This window comes from Aotus nancymaae, unplaced genomic scaffold (genome assembly GCF_030222135.1).
Source record: "Aotus nancymaae isolate 86718 unplaced genomic scaffold, 86718_ANA_hifiasm-v0.15.2.pri h1tg000015l_0, whole genome shotgun sequence".
In the NCBI taxonomy this organism is placed as follows: domain Eukaryota; kingdom Metazoa; phylum Chordata; class Mammalia; order Primates; family Aotidae; genus Aotus; species Aotus nancymaae.
This window is the reverse complement of record NW_026988426.1, coordinates 16,970,671-16,994,828: the sequence shown is the minus strand read 5'-3', so window position 1 is coordinate 16,994,828 and position 24,158 is coordinate 16,970,671. Positions and strand designations below refer to the sequence as shown.

At 36.2% G+C, this 24,158-nt stretch overlaps 1 protein-coding gene across 5 annotated transcripts in view; it reads right to left on the bottom strand.

Moving 5' to 3' along the window:
• The window catches only part of TENM2 (teneurin transmembrane protein 2), a 1,274,635-nt gene that overhangs the window by 857,476 nt on the left and 393,001 nt on the right, over positions 1 to 24,158 (bottom strand). The window lies entirely within an intron of this gene.

The following is a 24,158-nucleotide window of genomic DNA, read 5'->3' as shown; positions in this document are numbered from 1 at the left end:
ATATAATATACTGGCTCATATATTCCCACAACAACCTGCTAAAATGGATATTTATATTCTCTTTTGTCATTTAACTGGTGACCAAGGAGAATCTCAGAAAGAGTGAGGAATCGGCTGACCACCTAGCTTTTACTTAGAAGAGATGGGATTCAAATTCAGGTCTGTCTCAATTCAAAACATAACTGCTTCTCTTATTTAAAAAAAAAAAAATGGTACTGACAATCTTCTCTTATTTTAAAGGGATTATTAAAAAGCTATAACACTATATGATGATTAAATAATCAAAATAAAGGAGGGAAGGGTCATTAAATATGCATTTATTGGTTGCAGAGGTGACATGGGGTGGGAAGGAGACTCTACTCCCCTCTATGAGTTCTGTTTTTCTCCACCTTACTTTCTCCTCTGTCACTTAGGGAAACAACAAAGACAAAAGAAAGTTACAATGGAAAACAACCCAAACTATCAAGCTACAACACAAACTGATTTTTGTCAGTGAGTTTTATGCCATTTCTCAAAGTTTGGAATGTCAATGTTCTAATAGGAGAATTCATTCCCATACCTAAAGCTGGAAAGTAGGGGCTTTCTTAGATTAAAAAATATTATTTAAATGAATCACTGAAGCCTATTTATCATCAACAATCTGGTACAACTTCTGAGTAACTCCCTCAAAGAGGGCAGCGACTTTGATTAAAATTCACTGTTTAAGCTTGAAGAGGAGGTACATTTTTAAGCTAAGTGTGTTACCCTGTTATTCAGAACATTTTACACTCTGTCTTTTAAAAATGTAAAGACTTCTTGTTTAATAATAATTATCAAATGCTACATAAATTATGAGAATCTTACTGACTGCCCATGATTCTCAGCAAACATAATTTTTAGAATTCTAATTTGAGCAATCCCAAGCATCAGCTCCTCTCCATAAGCATCCTTGCTCTGGATCAAGGGCCTCCTGGGCAGAATATGATGAAAATTGCCAGTTAGCATCACTCCTATAAGTTGAAAACTTCAGAACGCATACAACATGGGACAGACACCATCAGATCATCCACTATACATGAGGCATTAGTACAGAAAATGCAGGGTCTCTACACAAGTACAGGATGTCATGTTCGCACTCAGCTTTTATTTTCTTTATACCCTCCTCTTCATTAGGGTTTTTTTTCTTATTTCTTTATTTTTTAAGAGTCAAGGTCTCACTCTGTCACCCCAAGCTAGAGTGCAGTGGCAAAATTACAGTTCACTGCAGCCTTGACCTCCTGGGCTCAAGCAATCCTTCTGCCTCAGCCTCCCAAAGTGCTAGGATTGCAGGCATGAGCCACCACCTAGCCTTCGTTAGGCATTTTAATCAAGCACCTACAAGGGCCTCACTCTAGAATCCTCCACCAAACGTTATCAATGTCAAATCCAAAGGCATTTTCTCATCCTTCATCCTAATTAAATATTTTGTGGCTTATGGCATGGTTGACCTTGTTCTACTTAATAGTCTCTTCCGCCAACAAGAGGACGGATTCACCCTTCTTTTCTCTGAGTATCCTTTCTCCATCTCTCACTGACTCACCTTCCTAGGACTGTCCCCTAAAAGGCAGCATTTCTAGAGTCCTGTCCTTGGCCATGGTACCTTTACATTCCCTCTGCCAGACATCTAATTCCCTGATATAGCCCCAATTATAATCCATGGGTGATGGTTTTCTTATCTTTATTTGCAGATTCACATTCTGCCTTATTTCCATAAAAACGTTTCTAAGTGCTTCTTTCCACATCCTCATCAGAAGCCCAAGAAAATTTATACTTCATATTTTTCAAAACCAAACTTCCTGTTTCCCAGTCAGATGTTCTCCCTCTACCTCCATCTCATTTACTGACTATCCTCTGACCTAGTCATCCTACTTGCAGTCCTTAAAACCACGTTAGAATCCTCCCTTTCCCTATGAACCTATCTCTACCCACTTGGACCAGTTGCTAACCCATGTCAAGTTGCCTCTCAAGTTTCCCTCCACCTCATTCCTTTCCAACACTCTCTCTGCCCAAATGGGACCATTATCAACTCTTAGCATTCTAATTCAACTCCTCCTCCTCTCAATACAGAGTCCACATTTAGAATACTTTTTCTAAACGTAAATTTAATCAAGCCACTCCTTTGTTAATAACCTTTGGTGGCCCACATATGCTTCAGTGGTAAAGTCAAAATGCTTTCCTATAAAATTCTACATTTTCCAAAAGCTGGCTCAGGATGAACTTTCTAGTATCTTCCTTGTTCATTTCCAGTTTCTTTCTCACTCCACTATTTCTTTATTTCCCGATCATACCATGTAAGAGCTCTAAATTTATAGTATCTGTGTATTCTCAGCTTAAGATATTATCTCTTCTGTTTCTTAACAAGAACAATCTTCTTCTAGCTCAAAGCCAAGCCTGAATACTAACTTCTATGTGCAACCTTTAATCATGGCATACTATGTAAAATGTTGCCCATACTAGGTAGTAGATATTACATTGAGCCCATTTCAAATATTTTACTGATTTATTCTTCACAACAAAGCTACGAGTTGGTTCTTCCATCTTACCAGTGCAGAAAACTCTACTCAGAGAGATGAAGTAATTTCTACATCCAAAAGCTAGGAAGTGACAGAACTGAGCTTTACACCCAGACAGTCTCATTCCAAAGAAATGTGCTTAATTACTGTGCTATGCTACTTCCTATCACCATTTAGGTCTTTCTTCCTGGGCTGTAAATTACTTGAGGGCAGGGATTTTGTGAAATGTATCTTTGTATTTCCAGTTCTCAGCACGTAGTAGATATTCAATAAATGTCTGATGATTTGTGTTTACAATGAGTGACGCTACAGCGTTCTCCTGTAGTTAAAGGCGCTCTACACTACAGCTTGTGATCAGGCGGGCTTCTTGCATATTTTGATCCCACAACTCTCGCCTGCTCCTCACTCTGCTCATCCTGGCTTATTATTGGCTTTGATCCCTTTCACAGCTCCTTTTATCATAAACTCTGTGAGTCTGGAATGGTTGCATCTCTATATTTACTGGATTAGACTTCTTAATTAATATTTAACTTCCTTTCCTTGAAGAACAAAATGAAAGCAAAAAATGAAATCACCTTCTAGAATTGCTTTTTGATATACAAGGCAGACCTCCCACTTGTGACAGGTTCCCAGGAAAAGAGGACAGTCACTCTAAGTGAAAATTATCTAATCCCCGCCACCTTTACCATCAGATCAATGCAAGAGCAGGGATTACATTTCTGCCCAAGGACCTGATAGCCAAGGGTTATGAAGGAGACACAGAAATCACATTTAATCATTTGCATGTGATAAATCTATAAGCTTTCAAAGCAGTCTAAATTGATTAAATATGGCAAAAAATTATACTAAGAGTAATACCAAAAATAATCAGTACTATGCATGGATTGTTTACTATGTGCCAGGCACTGCACTAAGAGCTTGATATACTAGCCCATCTCATTTAATAATCACAACAGAAATAAGGGAAAGGGAGCTGGGTGCTGGTGGCTAACGCCTGTAATCCCAACACTTTGGGAAGCCAGGCAGGTGGATAACTTGAGGTCAGGAGTTTGAGACCAGCCTGGCCAACAGGATGAAACCCCATCTCTACTAAAAATACCAAAATTAGCTGGGCATGGTGGTGCATGCTTGTAATCCCAGCTGCTTGTGAGGCTGAAGCAGGTGAATCACTTGAACCTGGGAAGCAGAGTTTGCAGCAAGCCAAGATGGTGCCAACTGCACTCCAGCCTGTGCAACAGAGCAAGACCCTGCATCAAAAAAAAAAAAAAAAAAAGAGGCCAGATCAGTGGCTCGTGCCTGTAATCCTAGCACTTTGGGAGGCCGAGGCAGGCGGATCACAAGGTCAAGAGATCAAGACAATCCTAGCCAACATGGTGATACCCCGTCTCTATTAAAAATACAAAAGTTAGCTGGGTATGGTAGTGCAGGCTTGTAGTCCCAGCTACCAGGGAGGCTGAGGCAGAAGAATCGCTTGAACCCAGGAGGCAGAGGATGCAGTGAGCTGAGATCACGCTACTGCATTCTAGCCTGGCAATAGAGTGAGACTCAGTCTAAAAATAAATAAATAAAATAAATAAGAGAAGAGGACAGCTATTATCCACATTTTGCAGACGAAACTAGTGTTTTGAGACCTTATTGGTAATTTGCCAATGTCATGGAGCTGACAAAGGACAGAGTTAAGGTTCAAACACTTGTCTATCTGACTCCGAAATCTACACACTTTATAGCCATGCTACCCTGCCTTGATTGTGTTCATATCAAAAATTATGATATTGACACCTAGAGAGATTTAGTCTGTTGCCCTTAGCCATATAGCTAGTTAGTGGCAGAGCTAGGACAAGAACCCACATCTCTAGACTTTTTCTACTAAGGCCTCAGGCCTCTCCCATTAGTATGTTATATCATTATAGTACATGGAATATATCTACTTCTCGTATTTTCTTCATAAAAATACATTGGAACTTGTTCAAGACTATGGTCATTGGCATAGGCACAGTTTTCCTAGGAGAGATAGTAATAGAAAATCTTTGATATTTTTAAAGCATTGAAACCCATTTAGTGGATTCTAGAGAAAATGATTCTAAGACATGTTTTAGAGATTTTTCCTCGATTCGAATTTCAGAAAAGCAAACAAATTTCAGAGAAGCAAAAGTAAATGAGATCAAGTTGCTATTCTGGTATCTTCAAATTGCAGACACCATTTCTTAACCTACTCTTTCAGCAGGACTAGAAACAGTATTTTGTACCCTATTAAATAAGATACATATTTCTTTAGAAGGTATGATATAATCACCTTCCCATGGCTCTCTCAATCCCTTCCTTGTTGGTTTGTTAATTCACCACAGTATTAATCTCTTCAGATAAAAAAAAAATTCTTATCTCTTCAAAAAGAGAAGGATCAGTTTTATATTAAACCATGGACACAAATGTACTCAATGCTCGGTTTGCAACAAAACCTATCAATCATGGGTCCATATACATTGCTTTATAAATGTTTTCACTACCATTTTCTTTCATTAGTTAATTTTCAGAATGTTGTTGTGATTATTTTGAGAAAAATTTTGTTAAATTGAATGAACAAGGACTTAGGTCTCCTGATGAGTATGGTTTTAGCAAGGTAATATTTTCTAATCTTTCGTCCTTTTAAGACTGCCTTTCTATTTTCCTTTCTCTTTCCTTTCTTCATTTTCCTGCATTCTCTCCTATTCTCCCTACCTCCCTTCCACAGTTTTGTGACTCATTCCCACAAGCAATAGGCTAGCCTTTAGAAACATACATGAATAAGATGTTGTCCCTATATTGAAGATTTTTTACAGTGTGTTAGAAAATGTTTCTTCTTTCTGTACTCACTAAGGACATCTAATTCTTTATATTAAAGGAAGATTCTGTTACTTCTCCAATATCAAAAGTTGATCACTGCCTTAATTGAGAAATAGATTAGGAATATTTCTCCAGGATCAACAATGAAACTCTGCAACAGGACTGAACCACACTTTTGCTGGTTCTTCTAACCCCATCCACCATCAGGAGTTAAGAAAGGTGCCCAAAAGCCATCTCTTCCTAACCCTCGACATTCAAAGCCTTGCCTTCACTGTCTGCCTTCACCCTTTTCATGTCTCTTTTCCCTCTGTATGTCAACCAGTGAAAAAAGTCTCAATCATTTCTCTAAATGCTCATTTCACGTTCTTGCTCCAATAGAAATCTTGATCTTCCTAAGGACACTACTTTCCCTAGAGTAGTTACAGGTGGTGGCAGTTTCTCCTCCTTATGCCCACTGGCATTGAAGATATAAAAAAGATACATACTGCTTCTTGTTCTTGCTAAAATATGATGCTTCAATGCTCTGTAGACATGCTCAGCTTTGCATCTCTTGCCATCAGATTTTATCACCATATTACCTCTGATTCTTGCTGTCATTCACTGACACCCCTGTTTGAACAATAACTTCCCCTTTTCCCCTTCTTTCAACCCCTGGCAAATTTCATTCTACTCTCCGCTTTTATAAGTTTGATTATCTCAGATACATCATGTAATTGGATGAATGCTGAATATGCTCTTTTGAGATTGGCATATATCACTTCACATAATGTTCCCAAGGTTCATCCATGTTGTATTATATGGCAGGATTTCCCTCTTTTTATGACTCAAAAATATTCTATTGTATGTATATACCACATTTTCTTTATCCATTCATACACTGATGGACATTTAGGTTCTGCCCACATCTTGGCTATCGTGAATAATGCTGTAATAACTTTGTGAAGTGCATCCATCCCTTTGAGACTCTGATTTTAATTCTTTTGAATAAAAACCAAGAAGTAAAAATGCCAGATTATATGGTAATTCCATTTTTAATTTGAGGAAACTCCATATTGTTTTTTTTAGTGGTTGCATCATTTTATATTCCCACCAACAGTATATAAAAGCTACAATTTCTCCACATCCTTGACATCACTTATCTCTCTTGTTGCTTTGATAATGGACATCCTAACAGATGTGTGAGGTGATATCTCATTGTAGTTTCAATTTATATTTCTCTGGTTATTAGTGATGTTGAGTATCTTTTCATACACAGCAAGTCCTCATTTAAAATTATCTATAGTTTCCTGGAAACTGAGAGTTTGAGTGAAAGGATGTATAAACACACCAATTTTCTTTTCTCATCCACTTTATACCCAAGGTATGCTGAATGAAATTACATCATTTAAGGGTTACTATACTTTGTTTTCCTTAAAGTTACAATTTCCAAGAACTTGTTGATGAAATTAAGTGAGAACTTGCTAAATTTTTTGCCATTTGAATGTCTTCTTTGTAAATATCAAAGCTTTCCTTCTAAGATCCAGAAAGTTACAAGGATACGTGCTATCACCATTTCTATTCAACATAAAGCTGGGACTCTTAGCAAAGCAAGGAGGCAAGAAAAGGTAATCAACTGCATCCAAGTTAGAAAGGAAGAAGTAGTGTTATCTCAGTTTCCAGGTGACATGATTTTATATGCTGAAAACCCAGAAGACTAAAACAACAACAACAACAAACCCACCCCCACAACCCGTTAGAACGCTAAACAAGTCAGTAAAGTTGTGGGATACAAAATCAATAGACAAAAATTAGTAATATTTCTATACACTAACACTGAACTATTTGAAAAGGAAACTAAGAAAAAATCCCATTATAATAGCAGCAAAAATATATTTAAGAAAAAATTTATTCAAGGCAGTGAAAGACGTGCACAGTGAAAACTATACAACTTTTATGACAGAAATTAAAAGAGACACAAATAAATGGGAAGACATCTCATGTCCATAGCTTGGAAGACTTAATATTGTTAAACTGTCCATACTGCCAAAAGCAATCTACACCTCCAATGCATACAATCCCTATCAAAATTCCAAAGAAGTTTTTTGCAGAAATAGAACAAATAATTCTAAAATCCATATAGAACCATAATCTTGGTTCAAAGCCAAATCAATCTTTAGAAACAAGAAAAAAGCTGGAGACATCATATTTCCTAATTTAAAATACATTACAGCCTGGCCTAGTGGCTCACACTTGTAATTCCAGGATTTGGGGAGGCTGAGGCTGGAGGATCACTTAAGTTCAGGAGTTTGAGACCAGCCTGGGAAACATGGTGAAACCCTGTATGTACAAAAAATACAAAAAGTTAGCCAGGCATGATGGCATGCATCTATTGACCCAGCTATTTGGGAGGGGGAGGCAGGAGAATCACTTGACCCCAGAAGGCAGAGGTTGCAGTGAGCCAAGATCATGCCACTGCACTCCAGCCTGGGTGACAGAGTGAGACTCTGTCTCAAAAAATAAATAAATAAATAAATCTATATTTATTTACAAGTTTATGTGTCAAGTTGACACATAAAATAATATTCAAAACAGTATGTTACTGGCATAAAAACAGACACATAGACCAGTGGAACAGAATAAAATGCCCAGAAATAAAGCCACAGATATACAGTCAACTGACTTTAAACAAGGATCCAAGAATACACAAAGGAGAAAGGATAGTCTTTTCAAAAAATGGTGTCAGAAGAATCAGACATTCACATATGAAAAAGATGAATTTGGATCCTTATCTTACATCATACACAAAATTAAATGTGAAATGATTACAGACTTAAAATGTAAGACCTAAAACTGTAATTCTCCTAAAAAAATAGGAAAAGAAGTTCAGGACTTTGGTCTTGGCAATTATTTCTTGGATATGACATCACAGGCACAAGCAATAAAAGCAAAAATAGACAGGTCGGACTATATCAAACTCAAAAGCTTCTGCACAGCAAAGAATACTAGCAACAAAATGAAAAGGCAATCTATGGAATGGGAGAAAATATTTGCATATGGTATATCATCTCCAGGTATTTTCCATCTTAATACTTAGGAATCCATCCAGTGTCTTTGAGAGTGTTTTCTTTCTTTTTTTTTTTTTTTTTCCAGTGGAGTCTTGCTCTGTTGCCCAGGCTGGAGTACAGTGACATGATCTTGGCTCACTGCAACCTCCGCCTCCCAGGTTCAAGTGATTCTCCTGCCTCAGCCTCCCGAGTAGCTGAGATTACAGGCACAAGCCACCCATCCAGTTAATTTTGTATTTTTAGTAGAGACAGGATTTCTCCATGTTGGTCAGGCTGGTCTCGAACTCTTGATCTCAAGTAATCTGCTCGCTTCAGCCTCCCAAAGTTCTGGGATTACAGGCATGAGCCACCATGCCTGGCCAAGCGCTCTTGCCTTTTTTTCTCAACTACTACTACATTCAAACTACCATCAAGTTCTGTATACTCTAGCTCCAAAATTCATCTCAAATCATTTACTTCTCTACCTTGGTGAAGGCTAACCGCTTCCCCTAAGTTCTTGCTGAAATGGATAAATAAAATGCTAAAAAAATGTCAAAGGAGTGGGGGTCCACCTGTAGTTAAGGAGACCAGAATGATTTCACAGAGGATGAGTCACCTTAGATAATTCTTTGATAATGGATAGGGATGTGATGGATAGGTAGGTTTGGGGACACCACTGCAGACAAAGGGAACAGGGTGGACAAAGACATGGAGGAAGGGAGTATGCTCTGAAAAAAAAAAATAAGTAGCCCAGTTGGGCTGGAGCTGAAAATATATTTAGAGTAGAAGTGGGAGCAAGGGCTAAAAACATAGCATTGGACTATATTGTGGAGGCCCTGAAATACCACAGTGGGACAGATTAAGTTGATTTGTATACTTCCTGACTTCCCGAGGTGCCTTGTTGTTCATGGCCATAAATGTGTATCGACGGAAATGGAAGACAACCTGTACTCTCTTAATTGTTCTGCATTTCACTGGGGTCTTTTCCATTCTAAATGTACAAGGGGATGCCCCAGAATATAGAAATTTTTCTACTGCTTTTTTTCTGTAACATCAATTATTTAAGCAACACTGTATATTAGCAGAGCCATATGCTTATTATAATAGTAATTGCTTCCACATGCTTATTTTCAGAGTCTTTTCTTATGTACTGAGATATTTATCTTGCATGTAGAACTACCTATTTTGTGAAAATACCAATAGCAGGGCCACCACTGTGTTTATGATTACTAACCTCATTGAATCAAAGGCACCACAGATGGAGGAAGTTTTAAGAATATTTAATACATAATTTACTCGATTCTATCTCCTCAAGGTGCCTTGCAGATTGTCTTAGTAGATGTGAATTTCCTTTCATCATGTGGAATGCAATTCTATCCTTGGTTTGTTATAAATTAACAATCTTCTGTAAAGTCCTGCATTCCAAACAACAGCTGACATACTTAATATGGAAAAAAATTCCCTGCACTACTCAGAGCTAGCATTTCTTCTTTGGACAGTGCAGCAATTTTAAATTGCTTTCTAGTTAGCCCTGATTTCTGATAAGTCAACTCCATAAATATATTTGTTGTTCTATCTCACAGAAAATAAGTCACAGGCTTTTGAAAATGTAGCCAAGTGATTTTCACACTAATATGTGAACATTTTTCAAGCATCTGTATAAACAACAAGGTACGATAGGACCTGGGATCACTGTAGACATTGTCAAAAGCTAATACAAACTAAAAAGTGAGATGCACCATCCCAATGCCTTTTCGTATGGAGAAGAAATACAAATCATGAAATAAAAAATATGTGTAAACAATGAATGAAGAGTTGCTCAGATTAAAATGATGGGAAGCCAGAATAAAAATATTTCTATCCATAAATTGGTAAAATATTAATGATCATTCCCAGTGACTCTTGGGCTTAAGGACCCCGTGTGCCTGTTGATTCTCCCACAGCGCTGGCCCAAGAGTTCTTCTGAGGATGTTGTTTGAAAAGGATTGCAATTTCACATAACTGTGTACGTTCTAACTCTTCTAGGAACTCATCCTGAGAAAATAGAGATGTCCACAGGAATTTAGCTATAAGGATTTTATTCATCACATTGATCTTTACTGCAACTAAAATAAAAATTAGTTAAATGTACAATGAAAGGAAAATGAGGAAATGTGTTACACTAAAGGAGTACTATGCACCTCTTAAATACTGAGGAAATATTTAATGTCATGAGGAAACGATTTTAGTTTATTTACTAAAAAAATTAACACTACATAGGGCTTGTAAATAAAGATGCCAACTCTGTAAAATTATTAATCTCCCTCTCTCTTTCTCTCAGACAGACACACACACTGAAGGATACATGCATCAAAACATTAACCATAGTTATTGTTGGTTTCAAGTTATAGGTGATTTTTATTACTTTTCATGCCTATACGTATGTTTATATTATATTAGATATGCACCACATATACATATACTTTGCATGCTTCTATGTTATATAGTTTATACACATGTATATCTATTATAATACATGTAAACATATAGATATCTTACTTTGGACAGCATAAAGAATGAACAATAAAAATTGGACTTTTTCAGCAATTGTTAGTATTAAAGTGAAAAATTGGTAGCATTAGGATTCTGTTTTGAGAGTCCAAATTGGCTGAGAATCTTTAGAAAGTAACACAGAGAACAATATTTTTTATCAAATTCTATAGGACCTAATAAGTGCATTTACTGTTATAGAGTAAGGAAGAATGAAAGCAACAAAATTTAGTACTCATCTTTAAAAAGTTAGAATAAAACACTACACAGTTTTATAAGTACTCTCTCAGACCACAGTAAACTGGAAATCAACTCGAAAAGGAAACTCAAAACCATGTAAATACGTGGAAATCACATAACCTGCTCCTGAATGATCATTGGATCAGAAATGAAATCAAGATGGAAAGTAGAAAATTCTTCAAACTGAATGAGGGGACACAATCTATCAGAACCTCTGGGACACAGCGAAGGTGGTGCACAGAGGAAAGTTCATGGTCCTAAACACCTACAATAAAAAGTCTGGAAGAGCACAAACAGACAGTGGAAGGTCACACCTCAAGGAGCTAGAGAAACAAGAACAAACCAAACTCAACCCCAGGAGAAGAAAAGAAATAACCAAGATCAGAGCAGAACTAAATGAAATTGAATGAAAAAAAAAAAAAAGAACCAAAAGATAAATGAAAGAAAAAGCTGGTTCTTTGCAAAGATAAATAAAATCAATAGACCATTAGCAAATTAAGAGAAAAAAAGAGAGAAAATCCAAATAAGCTCAATAAGAAATGAAATGGGAGATATTACAACTGATATCACAGAAATACAAAAGATCACTCAATGCTACTATGAATATCTTTTTGTACATAAACTAGAAAATCTAGAAGAGATCAATTCCTGGAAAGGTGCAACCCTCCTAGCTTAAATCAGTAAATAATTAGATACCCCAAACACACCAATAACAAGAAGTGAGATTGAAATGGTAATTAAAAATTACCAACAAAGAAAAGTCCAGGACCAGACAGATTCACAGCAGAATTCTAACAGACATTCAAAGAAGAATTGGTATCCACCCTACTAACACTATTCCATAAGATGCAGAAAGAGGGAACCCTGCCTAAATCATTCTATGAAGCCACTATCACCCTAATACCTAAACAAAGAAAGGACATAACCAAAAAAGAAAACTACAGACCAATGTCTCTGATGAATATAGATGCTAAAATCCTTAAAAAAAATACTAGCTAACCAAATCCAATAATATATCAAAAAGATAATCCACCATAATCCAGTGGGTTCCATACCACGGATGCAGAGATAGTTTAACATATGCAAGTCAATAAATGTAATTCACCACATAAACAGAATTTAAAACAAAAATCACATGATCATCTCAATAGATGCAGAAAAAAATTCAAAAAAATTCATCATCCCTTTATAATTAAAAGTCTCAGCAAAATCGGCATATAAGGGACATGCCTCAATATAATAAAAGTCATCTATGAAAAACCCACAGCCAACATAATACTAAATGGGGAGAAGTTGAAAGCATTCCCTCTGAGAACTGGAACGAGACAAGAATGCCCACTCTCACCACTCCTCTTCAACATAGTACTGGAAGTCCTAGCCAGAGCAATCAGACAAGAGAAAGAAATAAAGGGCATCCAAATTGGCAAAGAATAAGTCAAACTGTCACTGTTTGCTGATGATATGATCGTTTACCTAGAAAACCCTAAAAACCCCTCCAGAAAGCTCCTAGAACTGACAACATAATTAAGCAAACTTTTTGGATTCAAAATTAATGTGCACAAATCAGTAGCTTTTCTATACAACAACAGTGACCAAGCTGAGAATCAAATCAGGAACTCAATCCCTATTACAATAGCTGTAAAACAAACAAAGAAATACTTAGGAATATAGCTAACCAAGGAGGTGAAAGACCTCTATAAGGAAAACTGCAAAACACTGCCAAAATAAATCATAGATGACACAAACAAATGGAAACACATCCCATGCTCATGGATGGGTAGAATCCATATTATGAAAATGACCATACTGCCAAAAGCAATCTACCAATTCAATGCAATTTCCATCAAAATGTCACCATCATTCTTCACAGAATTAGAAAAAAAAATCCTAAAATTCATATGGAACCAAAAAAGAGACAGCATAACCAAAGCAAGACTAAACAAAAAGCACAAATCTGAAGGCATCACATTACCTGATTTCAACTTATACTATAAGGCCATAGTCAGTAAAACAGCACAGTACCGGTATAAAAATAGGCACACGGACCAATGGAAGAGAGTATAGAACACAGAAATAAACCCAAATACTTGCAACCAACTGATCTTCAACAATGCAAACAGAAACACCAAGTGGGGAAAGGATACCCTTTTCAACAAATGGTGTTGGGTTATCTGGCTAGTCACATGTAGGAGAATAAAACTGGATCCTCATCTCTCACCTTATACAAAAATCGTCTTAAGATGGATTAAGGACTTTAATCTAAGACCTGAAGCTGTAAAAATTCTAGAAGATAACATTAGAAATACCCTTCTAGACATTGGCTTAGGCAAGGATTTTATGACCAAGAACCCAAAAGCAAATGCAATAAGAACAAAGATAAATAGCTGAGACTTAATTAAACTAAAGAACTTCTACGCAGCAAAAGGAACAATCAGCAGAGTAAACAGACAATCCACAGAGTGGGAGAAAATATTCACAATCTATACATCTGACAAAGGACTAATATCTAGAATCTACAATGAACTCAAAGAAATCGATAAGAAAAAAACAAATAATCCCATCGAAAAGTAGGCTAAGTACATGAATAGACAATTCTCAAAAGAAGATATACAAACGGCCAACAAACATAAAAAACAATGCTCAACATTAGTAATGATCAGGGAAATGCAAATAAAACCACAATGCGATACCACCTTACTCCTGCAAGAATCGCCATAATAAAAAAGTAATAGATGTGGTCACGGATGCGGTGAACAGGGATCACTTCTACCCTGCTGGTGAGAATGTAAACTAGCATGACCACTTTGGAAAACAGTGCGGATTCCTTAAAGAATTAAAAATAGAACTACCATTTGATCCAGCAATTCCACTGCTGGGTAGCTACCCAGAGGAAAAGAAGTCATTATATGAAAAAGGTACCTGCACGGACTATATAGCAGCACAATTCACACTTGCAAACGTGGAACCAAACAAATGCCGATCACTCAATGAGTGGATAAAGAAACTTGGATATATAATATAGTGTTCATATATATATATAGTAGGACTACTACTCCATCATAAAAAGCAATGAATTAATGACATTCACAGCATTATTTCCATGCAGGAATGGAAAACCAAACATCGTATGTTCTCACTTATAAGTGGGAGCTAAGGTATGAGGATGCAAAGGCATAAGAATGACACAATAGACTTTGGGGACTCAGGCGGAAAGGGCGGGAAGGGGCTGGGGGATAAAATACTACAAATAGGGTGCAATGTATACTGCCTGGGTGATAGGTGCACCAAAATCTCACAAATCACCACTAAATAACTTACTCATGTAACCAAACCTGTTCTCCAATAACCTACAGAAATAAAAAACGAATTAAAAAAAAAAACCTGAAAAAACCCACAATATACTCCAAAAGTTAAAATGGGGAAATCAAAAAATATAATAAAGATGAAGGTAATGAGAAAGAAAAATTAAAGTAAATAAAGACAAGTAGAAAGCTTGAAAAAATAGATCTCTTTCAAGCCTGATTAAAAAACATGAGAGATAAAAATATAAAAGATTAGAGTTGAGAAGGGAGACATAACTATAGTTACAGGAGCAATTAAACAAATTGCGTGAGAATATGACTCACGAAGAAGCTGCAAGGATATACAAGCAGAAATAATATTCGAGAAACTATTAATCAACCTGGAATAGTTCTAGCCAGTGTTGACCTACAACACACTAACTGTGCCCTTAAAAGTAATATTATGACTTCTTTCCTTGTACAAAGCAATATTTGATGTTTCTTTATTTAATCATTTTATTAAATATTATAAACACTGATGTCTAGCTGTTGTAATACTGTATTCTACACGTAAGCAGAATCGATTACACTGTAAGGAGCACTCCCTGTACTGCGGGAGTGTGGGGTTATGCACGTACTTCTATTTTCCTGCTATTCAGCATAAAATTAGATGCTTTTTAAATTTTATAATATTGATTACTAATATTCAGCATTCATATGCTAGTCAGAGGTTAATTTCTCCTACTAAAATGCCAAGAAGCAGGTAGACTCTTTGTGGTGTAAGGGTTTCTGGAGTCCTTCTACCTGGACTACTGCTTCTCTTTCTGATACCACTTCTTCTAACTTTGCTACTTTCCATCCAAAAACGTGTGTGTGTGTGTGTGTGTGTGTGTGCACGCGCGCATCCGTGCGCACAGTATCTGTGTGTTTTAATCAGATGCTTCCTAAAACATTCCAGTCCTTGTTCACTTAAACTTTCAATAGTTCTGTAATGTCTGCTTGATCAGACCTTAATTCCTTAAGATGAAGTTCACAGTTCTTGGTCATCTGATTGCTACACATCTATTCATGTATTTCTATGCCTTTTCAATAAAATCACTACATTTCAAATAGTCTGACTGGAGTTGAAATTTTTTCTAGACTAAAAAGTGTCCCCTGAAAAATTATCATCACCTTCACCTCACCTCTCATTCTCCAACCATCATACACTCTGGCTTTTCTTCATTTAGAATATCCATCATCTCATTTCTATACATGTAAGTCCTGACTCCTATTTACAACCTAATTAAAACCATACCTTCTCAAAGCTTCCCTTACTGTACCAGTATGCTAACATATATAATGTTTATTTTCTTCTCTCCCTATTGAGGGTAGACAGGAATGTCTGTGTAAATGCACACAAGTGCTTGATTTCTTCAAGAGACAACAAAGTCCATATTATTGTCTATTCATATAGGAAGTCACATTCAGCACAGAGAATTGAAAGAAAAAAATAGGAATTGTACCATAACATAGTTAAGTATGATTAGCACATATGGTCATTACCAATAACAAAAGTGATCAAACAGGTTGTCACAAAATAATGCATTATCCAAATATTTTGAGGAGTGAGTAGCAGCTTAGACTTAATTTCCTGGGAAATAAAAGATCTAAAACAATCAACATAAATCTTTTGGACACATTTCCAATGTATACATTTCTGTATTTATGTAGCCTGTGATATATGCTGTGTGTCCATATGTATGTGTGTATATACCAATAAATTACTTGCATCGTAAAATATATTCAAAAGTTAAAATTTTAAAGAACAAGTGAAAATGGGCCAGGTGCAGTGGCTCATGCTTGTAATTCCAGTGCTTTGGGAAGCCAAGGCCGGTGGATCATGAGGTCAGGAGTTTGAGACCAGCCTGGCCAACATAGTGAAACCCCGTTTCTACTAAAAATACAAAAAAATTATCTGGGTGTGGTGTTAGGCACCTGTAATCCCAGGTACTTGGGAGGCTGAAGCAGGAGAATTGTTTGAACCCAGAAGGTGCAGGTTGCAGTGAGCTGAAATTTTGCCACTGCACACCAGCCTGGGGAACGGTGTGAGACTCCATCTCAAAAAAAAAAAAAAAAAAGTGGAAATGAAGGTAAATTTATATGGAAGTTTTAATTTTTTTATCCTGCACCAGTTTATCATGATACTCAACCCATATCTTGGAGACATGATCTCACTAATTTTAACAAGAGGCTAGAGTGAAATAACGAAGAAATAACCTCATGGAGTAGGTGACTTTATATTTGTGTGCATATTAAAATGTGCATATATAAGATAATGTGTCGTATCTTTCAAACGCCAATTTTCTTCTTTAAAAATTCCTTTCAAAGATCCTTTTTGATTATTGAATGTTTCATAGCGTATTTCTTGCATAAAAAGCTACAAAAAATACTTCCCAAAACTCCTCCAGTGTCTAACTTTCTCACTGTAAGTAGCTTCATGCCTCTTTCTTCATGATTAACACAGATGGAAAGATTGTCGTGGTGTTTATCTTTTTTATTTTCCCCAGAATAGTATAACTCTGTATAAGTTACCTTTAACCTACCCTTTTCCCAAAAATGCCTACTCAAATATTTCAGTCCCTTTCTTTCAGTAAACATGTTCATACTTCAATTATCTTGTCTTCGTCACAAATATCTCTGGAATACGAAGACAACTGGGAATACCTTGCTTGGGGAGTGAGAGTCATTCCTGAATATTCCTTGGCTAAGCTGCTTATCCACTGGTTGAAGAACATTTCTTGGTTTGTGGAACACTGTTTCTGACTCGCTGGTTCCCAGCTCAGCATTAGCTAACATTGCTCCATGTCTGTCTTTCTCTCTTGGCCTACTGGAGGTCTTCGTCTATCACTGCACGTTTCTCTTCTAGCCTTCGCTTTATTGTCTCCAACTTGATTGGTATAGACTCCATAAACCATTTGCAGGATCAAAACTGAACATAATTAGCACAAAGTCATTTTCCTTCTCTTTAAATGGCTTCCTCCTGAAAAGCCCTAGGGTTTTCCTCAATCAGCTGAAGTAGCTAAAGTTTTTAAAGTAGGTTTTCCCTCCATCTATTTCCAAATAGTCCACCTGGATACTTTTACATTAAAATAGCTCGAAGTACATGTGTTAAATCAAAGACTCTGACCTTAATTTTTCAGTACTTCAGGGCATCTACTTCGGAAGATGGAGATGACATATTACACACTTAAACTCACCCCCGCCCCACGTATACAATTATTTTATTACTTTCCAAATTAAATTGATTTTAATTTAATTTTATCTGAAGCATTTAAATCTAAATGCCTTAAAACCATTTTAAAATTTAGTAGTACAAAATTAAACCCACTTTGCGGATGGAGCAGACTTACCAAAAAGAAGTAACATCGCACCTCTAAATACACGAATCCATAAAATTGCTGGGCTCTAGCTTTCTACAATTTTTATATCTAATTTCCATAAAGATTGTATGTAGGTCACAGTTGGTAACTCAAGGGACTACAAAGGCTAAGTCAGACCGTAAACAACAGAGTAGCCTGGAGGAAGATCAGGTGACCTAAAAGACATGGAATCTATCCAGAACTGCTACTGCGACTGTTTCTAATCCGGTTTGTCCTGATCAAAACCTGGACCAGCGTGACTGAATCTTCTTATATTGAGGATGGCCAAAGATAAAATTTCTAATATAAAATCTCTCACCTTTAAAATGTTGGTTGTTAATCTAAAAATGTTTGATACTGCGCTAATCAAATTAAACAATCAAATTGGATTCAGCCTGTAGACTAACACGCAGCTTGTAACTTCTGTTGCAGTAACGGAAGTAATAGAACGGAACTCTGCAGTAACTGTAGCAACAGAACATTATAGTAATCATAAGTTAAGACTCCCATTAAACCACTTAGCCGCACCTTAAACTCCTTTAACGTTCCTCAAACTGAGTTGATGGAAACCAGGAAAGAGCAATTTTCTAGGAGGTTCTTACAGCTAGCACTTAAATAGTACTCAAATTAAATCACAAGTAACATTTTTAGTTTCATGTATAAGCTTATATACATAATGCCCACATATCTGGGATTTCCTATGTACAAATCTATTATTAATACCCCAAATTTTCTTCTACTTGCCCCGTTTCAGAATGGCTGATTCAAGTGCCTCATTACTTCTCATACATTCTTCTCTAACCCGTTTTACTTTGATATTATTTTCTGTGCAGGTTTCTTCTGATTCAATTGTCTGTAGAAAATTTATACTATCAACTTCCTTAGCTTTAACTCATCTTATTCATGACCTTAATTCTCTATGCATGGCACATCTCTCTCACCTATTAGATAAATTTAATTCAGTCCTTGACAAACAACAACTAAACCTAAAAAATGACTGAACAATAAGCAAAAAAAGCAAGAGTTTTTGACTGAAAAGGCTTCCAATCGTGAATGGACAAAAACAGTTTGCTTCTTACCATTTTACTGCCTTTGCAGTAAAAAGAGCAACTCAACTGAAGTTAAAGTACTGATGTCAGGAACTCAGCAGCTTAAAACCAAATGATTATCCACCAAGCCCAATGTCTCCCCGAAGGCCTGGAGATTACACATGTAATAATCAGGCTGCCCTTGCCAAAAGGAAGGCTTAGTGCATCATTTTATTTATTGTATTTATTGAATGGAGCCATTCCTTGATAGCCCCTGGGAGCATTAACAAACATGAAAGAAACGACCAAAGAAAAGAAAGAAATACATAAATAACGAAAGACCATGCCACCAAAGTTTATAATCTGGAAAGCGCAGTGCTGAAATAAGGCACAGACTGCTCCACTCCTCCACGTGCTCTGTTCTTCTTTACAGTAACGTAAGAATTGCTTAATTTGCCAGAAACGTAAACCTCCAAAGTCTCATACCGGTCCATTTGCAGAACATCAATGCTTTCACTTCTAGTGTTCTTATCATGCCACGTGACAATGTGATATTCTTACATATTGCCTCTGGTTGTATGTTATTATCAGCTGTGTGTTTGCGTTGTAATCATCATATATTAAGAATTCCATTAATAAACTTTTTACAAATAAGTTGTCTCTATATCCTCTAATACCTAGCTTTTTAAGGAATTGAATGAGAAAAACAAATGAGATCATTCTTTCATTCAGGAATGGAAAAGACAGAACCTATGATATTTTGCGTCTATGACCTTCATTTTTCTAAATCCATAACTCATTTCATATTCTTTTTTATAGTGGTATTCTTTTAAATGTACAGGAATATAAAATAAAACATAAAAACACAAATTGAAATCATTGTCATTGAAATGGCTTAAAAGTTTGCTCTGGGTTTTTGTGTGTGTGTGTTTTTAAATTTTGGGCTTTTTTTTTTTTTTTTAAGAAATTGAGACAACAATTTTCTTTAGGTTCCATGGAAATTGGCTTTATATAATGTGGCTGGGAAAGAAATTATCCCATATCCACATCAAGCATAGTCAGATACGAATGTATGCTTTCTGTAGCTACCTCTTTTACTATTCTTACCACCGACTTTTCCCTTTCCTTAAGAACAAAATTATGGGCCCTTGGCTAGATCTGGAGCTCACAGCAAGGTTTTATGTCTGTTACAGGCACTCTTTGTGATTTTACAGGAGGGATTAGGGAGAAGAAAGGAATAGAGTGGGCTATAAAACACAAAGTTAATTTGAGCAGGAAAGAGTAATAGACTGGGATTGGAAATAGAAACCCACTAGCATGTTTTGTTTGTGTTTACTTAAGGAGCCCGCTGTAATGCTAGATTTATTGAGAAGCCACTTTCTGGAAAGAAAGGAGAAAAATTTAAGAAACTCACCTTAAATTACAAATGAACACAACTTGGTCGGCAGTAACAATCTAAGGCCATTGTCTCTGGTGCTAAGGAAAATCCTCCCTTCCCTCAGACTTCATTCCTCATGTCTCAGTTAACAAGCAGTGAGTACCTGGGTGTGTTCAAACTCTGCGGAGGAGACAGATACACTACGGACCTTTTGCCAAAAGGACTCAATCTAATAGAATCTGTGTACCACAAATACACTTTACATAAATCCATTACGTGCCCAGAGCCAGCTTGTTTTATAAATGCATTTTGTGAAATGCAATGGAATTAACCCAACATTTATATTTCAACCTCAGAGTACATTATGAGGATTGTAAATTTCCCAGTTGACAACAGATGAAAATGAGCATTGTACTTATTTACTTTGGGTGGACATGGAGAGGGGAGGGGAAGAATAATTTTCTTAAAGCTTTAACCAACGCTAGATTTCATTTACTGTCATTTCTGGCTTCCTATTTCATGCCAACTTTATTCTGTTTTTTTTTTTTGTTTTTTGTTTTTCCTTTCTGGATTTCCAATGAAATAACTGAAACTAGAATTCTGCTGAAAAAAAAAAAAAACCTCAAGGATATTTTTAAGTCCCAAGGTGAAGAAACTGCCTAAGGGAGTCAAGAGAACAGAGACCAGATTTTTACAGTTTGTGCTACTTTGCATCTTTAAGGAGGCAATTAGTTATTCTTGTGTATTAGTGACTGCCCCATTTTCTCCATAACTCAGATAATATAAAGAGCCCCAGAGAGGACATCTTTTAAGTGGGACATTTATTACTGAACAAAAGTATGGATTCCAATTTAAAGTCACTAGGAAAGCCCTTTCTCTGGATGTTGTCAAATTTCACAGCAGCAAGTACTTGCGGGGGCTATTCTCTACTCTCACTGCCATTTCTAGCCAAATCATCATGACTTCAAGACAGGATTAGAGAACCTGAAAAAATAACATGGACCTGAGAGTTTTATCTATTTGAAGCAACCCAATCCAAGCCAGCACAATGTTAAAATAGTGGCTATAAAGTGAGTATAGGATGCAGCATTCTGGTGTCTACACTACCAAAAAAAAAAAAAAGAAAGAAAGAAAGAAAAGAAAGAAAGGAAGACAGGTTCATCTGTGTGATGGGACTATCTGTCAAGTTTACCTAATGGGTCATTTTTTTCATAGCAGCATGTAGGAAGCCTAATGAACATTGATCTAGGGAGAATTGTTAGCAAAGTCAGAGATTTTACTACACGACTTTGCAGATTGGATACATACTTCATATTACCAAAAAGGAAGTTCATTCCTGAGGTCTGTCTTCACACACTAACTATGCTTAGCAAATTCACAATTGGAATTTTTTAGGGGAGATTTTTAAATAAACACAGTGAAAAATCTATGTATCCCCAAATCCCACCATGAAATGAAATTAAAACACGTAGAATCCCACCAGAAAGATTCATTTTTTTGACCATGTATCTTTAAAACGTAAAATTAAATTGAAACGCTTCTTTCTCAAAGTATAGATTCCTGTTACTTCCTCTTCAAGAAAGGCATACCTAAAAGGTTATTGATTTGGTTCTGAAGGACACAGTGTTTATTATGGAGGAAGTCATGTCTGGGTACAAGTGTGAGAAATTAATGATGGCTTTGTAAGTGTCCATGCTGCAGTGTGGAACCAGTGGGGCAACTGTCAATCTATATGATAATACTTTCCCAAACTTCATAAAATCAGTGATGTGAAAAAGCATTGATTTCTTTGTGAGCTAAACAGAATTCGTCAGAAAGAGCAAGAAGTTTACTGAAATTAACACCTCTGCCTGCAGAGTTGCTCACACCTCATTTTTTATTCGCTTAAAGAGTTTATGATGTGATGTGTAAAATTTCTTATTTTTATTTCTGGCCAAGAATGAGAACAGAAGATGCATTATGTACCTCTTTTGAACATGTAAAATATCGAAAAAAATTTTTAAAAAGAAAAAGAAAGACATTCTACCTGTATATTTTAAAATAACCATCTCTCACCTAGCTTGAACTCTGGCTTCGATACCTCCTTCGTGCTTGGGCAACCATACTCACATACAGAGTTCCCTAGTGCCTCTAAGTACATTTCTCTTGATGTAATTCTGACTGCATTGCAACTAACAATACAGGAAAGAATCAGAACACTGTATCTAAGGGTTTATTTCTTATCAGTATACAGGGATTTACATAGACTTGCAGAAAGTAAAAATTATTCAAATATGATGTTTTGAATAATACTAAAAAAAAAAACTATTCTTGGTCAATCAAACACATGATTAATTACAGATTTTTTTCATCCATAACTCTTCTAGGTAAATTCAAGGCAACCATTTTTTGAACTCTTGCCTTCACCGAAAACACCCCCTTATTAAATGAGTTTTTAAGATGCATATAACCTAAATGGGAGAAGGTATAGGTCTATAAATATGTATAAATAACTCTGTAGAGATGGTTTCCCCTATAGATGTGAGAGTATCAACCGTGAGGGACTACCTAAAACACCTTGTTTAAAATGTGCCATAAATTCTTGGATTACAAGTGATTTTACTTATTAGGCAATCTAACTGCCTTCGTTTAAATAGTATCTGACACACACACTGAAGTTGAAAAAGGACATCAGTAAATGGATTCAATGTATGCTTTTATGGAAACTTCTAAAAGTAATTTCCTATCAAATAAGCACCTCAGAGTGGCGAATGTGCCAAGTGTCAGAATTTTGTTAAAATTCAAAAGGAGTCAAGTGCAGATTTTTCCTTGAGAGTACACCTTGATTAGCTACATGAACGGAGGCATAAGTAAGACACATCCCCTTGTCCCCACTGTAGAATAAATTATTTCAAAATTAAACATAAATTTAAATGCAAAAAAGTGACATCTTTTTGAGTATGTGCGACTTACCCAGGAAATGTATTTTCAACACAGTTTTGAGATTAAATGATATTTAGCTATGCTTTTGCATTCACAACAAGCTGTCCGCCTGCAAATTTCCTTTTTCTTTTTTAAATGAAAGGAAATATTTAAAGCTGCTCTGGCAGAAGTTTATAATATTTTATATAAACATTCTTAACTGATCTATTTGTAAACATTTTAATGGTAATGGTAATTCTTTTAGCAAACATGCAATCTATTCATAGCAAACCACATAGCATTTGATGTTTTCTTCTTAAATCAGCTGTAACCCAATGCAATTTATCTTTTTAAAAAATGTTTTTGACTAAACACACTTTGGAATTGCTCAGAAACCCACAAATAAGCACCTTATCTCTTTAATGACTTGCTTAGGCTTCTCTATATTTACTGCTTAATGATCGGAAGGATTTAATTTTCAAAGTTTCATTAAAACCCACCTAGAAAGCTGATGGATAGGCAATAGTGATTTGTGACAGAAGATGCGGGAAACCATTAACCTACATAGGTGCCAAGGGGAAAAGTAAACATATAAGAGAATTCTTTTTTTGAAGACAAGTCTCTTCCTATTTGTCATTATTAAGCTCCAGAGCATCTGTTCCAAGTTTGATCTTCAATACGGATATGAGGCATTGCCGCCTGGAAATGAAAGTCTAAGATAAGGTGGGATTCTTAAGAGATCTTCATGAAAAAAATAACCCAGGTTGCCTTTACTGGGAAGGGGAAATCAATACAAAGACCTAGAAACTTGTGGAGAGAGGACATTTTCTAGGTATAGGTCATAGTTTATCAAGCTGCCTCTTTTGCAATGTAATTTACTTGCTAATAAGACCAACTGACTACACTTGAATGCTGTGTTATCATCAAAATGTGATTTTAAAATTCTCTTCTCATTTCTTTCGTGCTGGAGGGTTGCTGGTTTATTTCCCCCCAGCTCACACTGGGCAGACAAGGTCAATTTCCAAG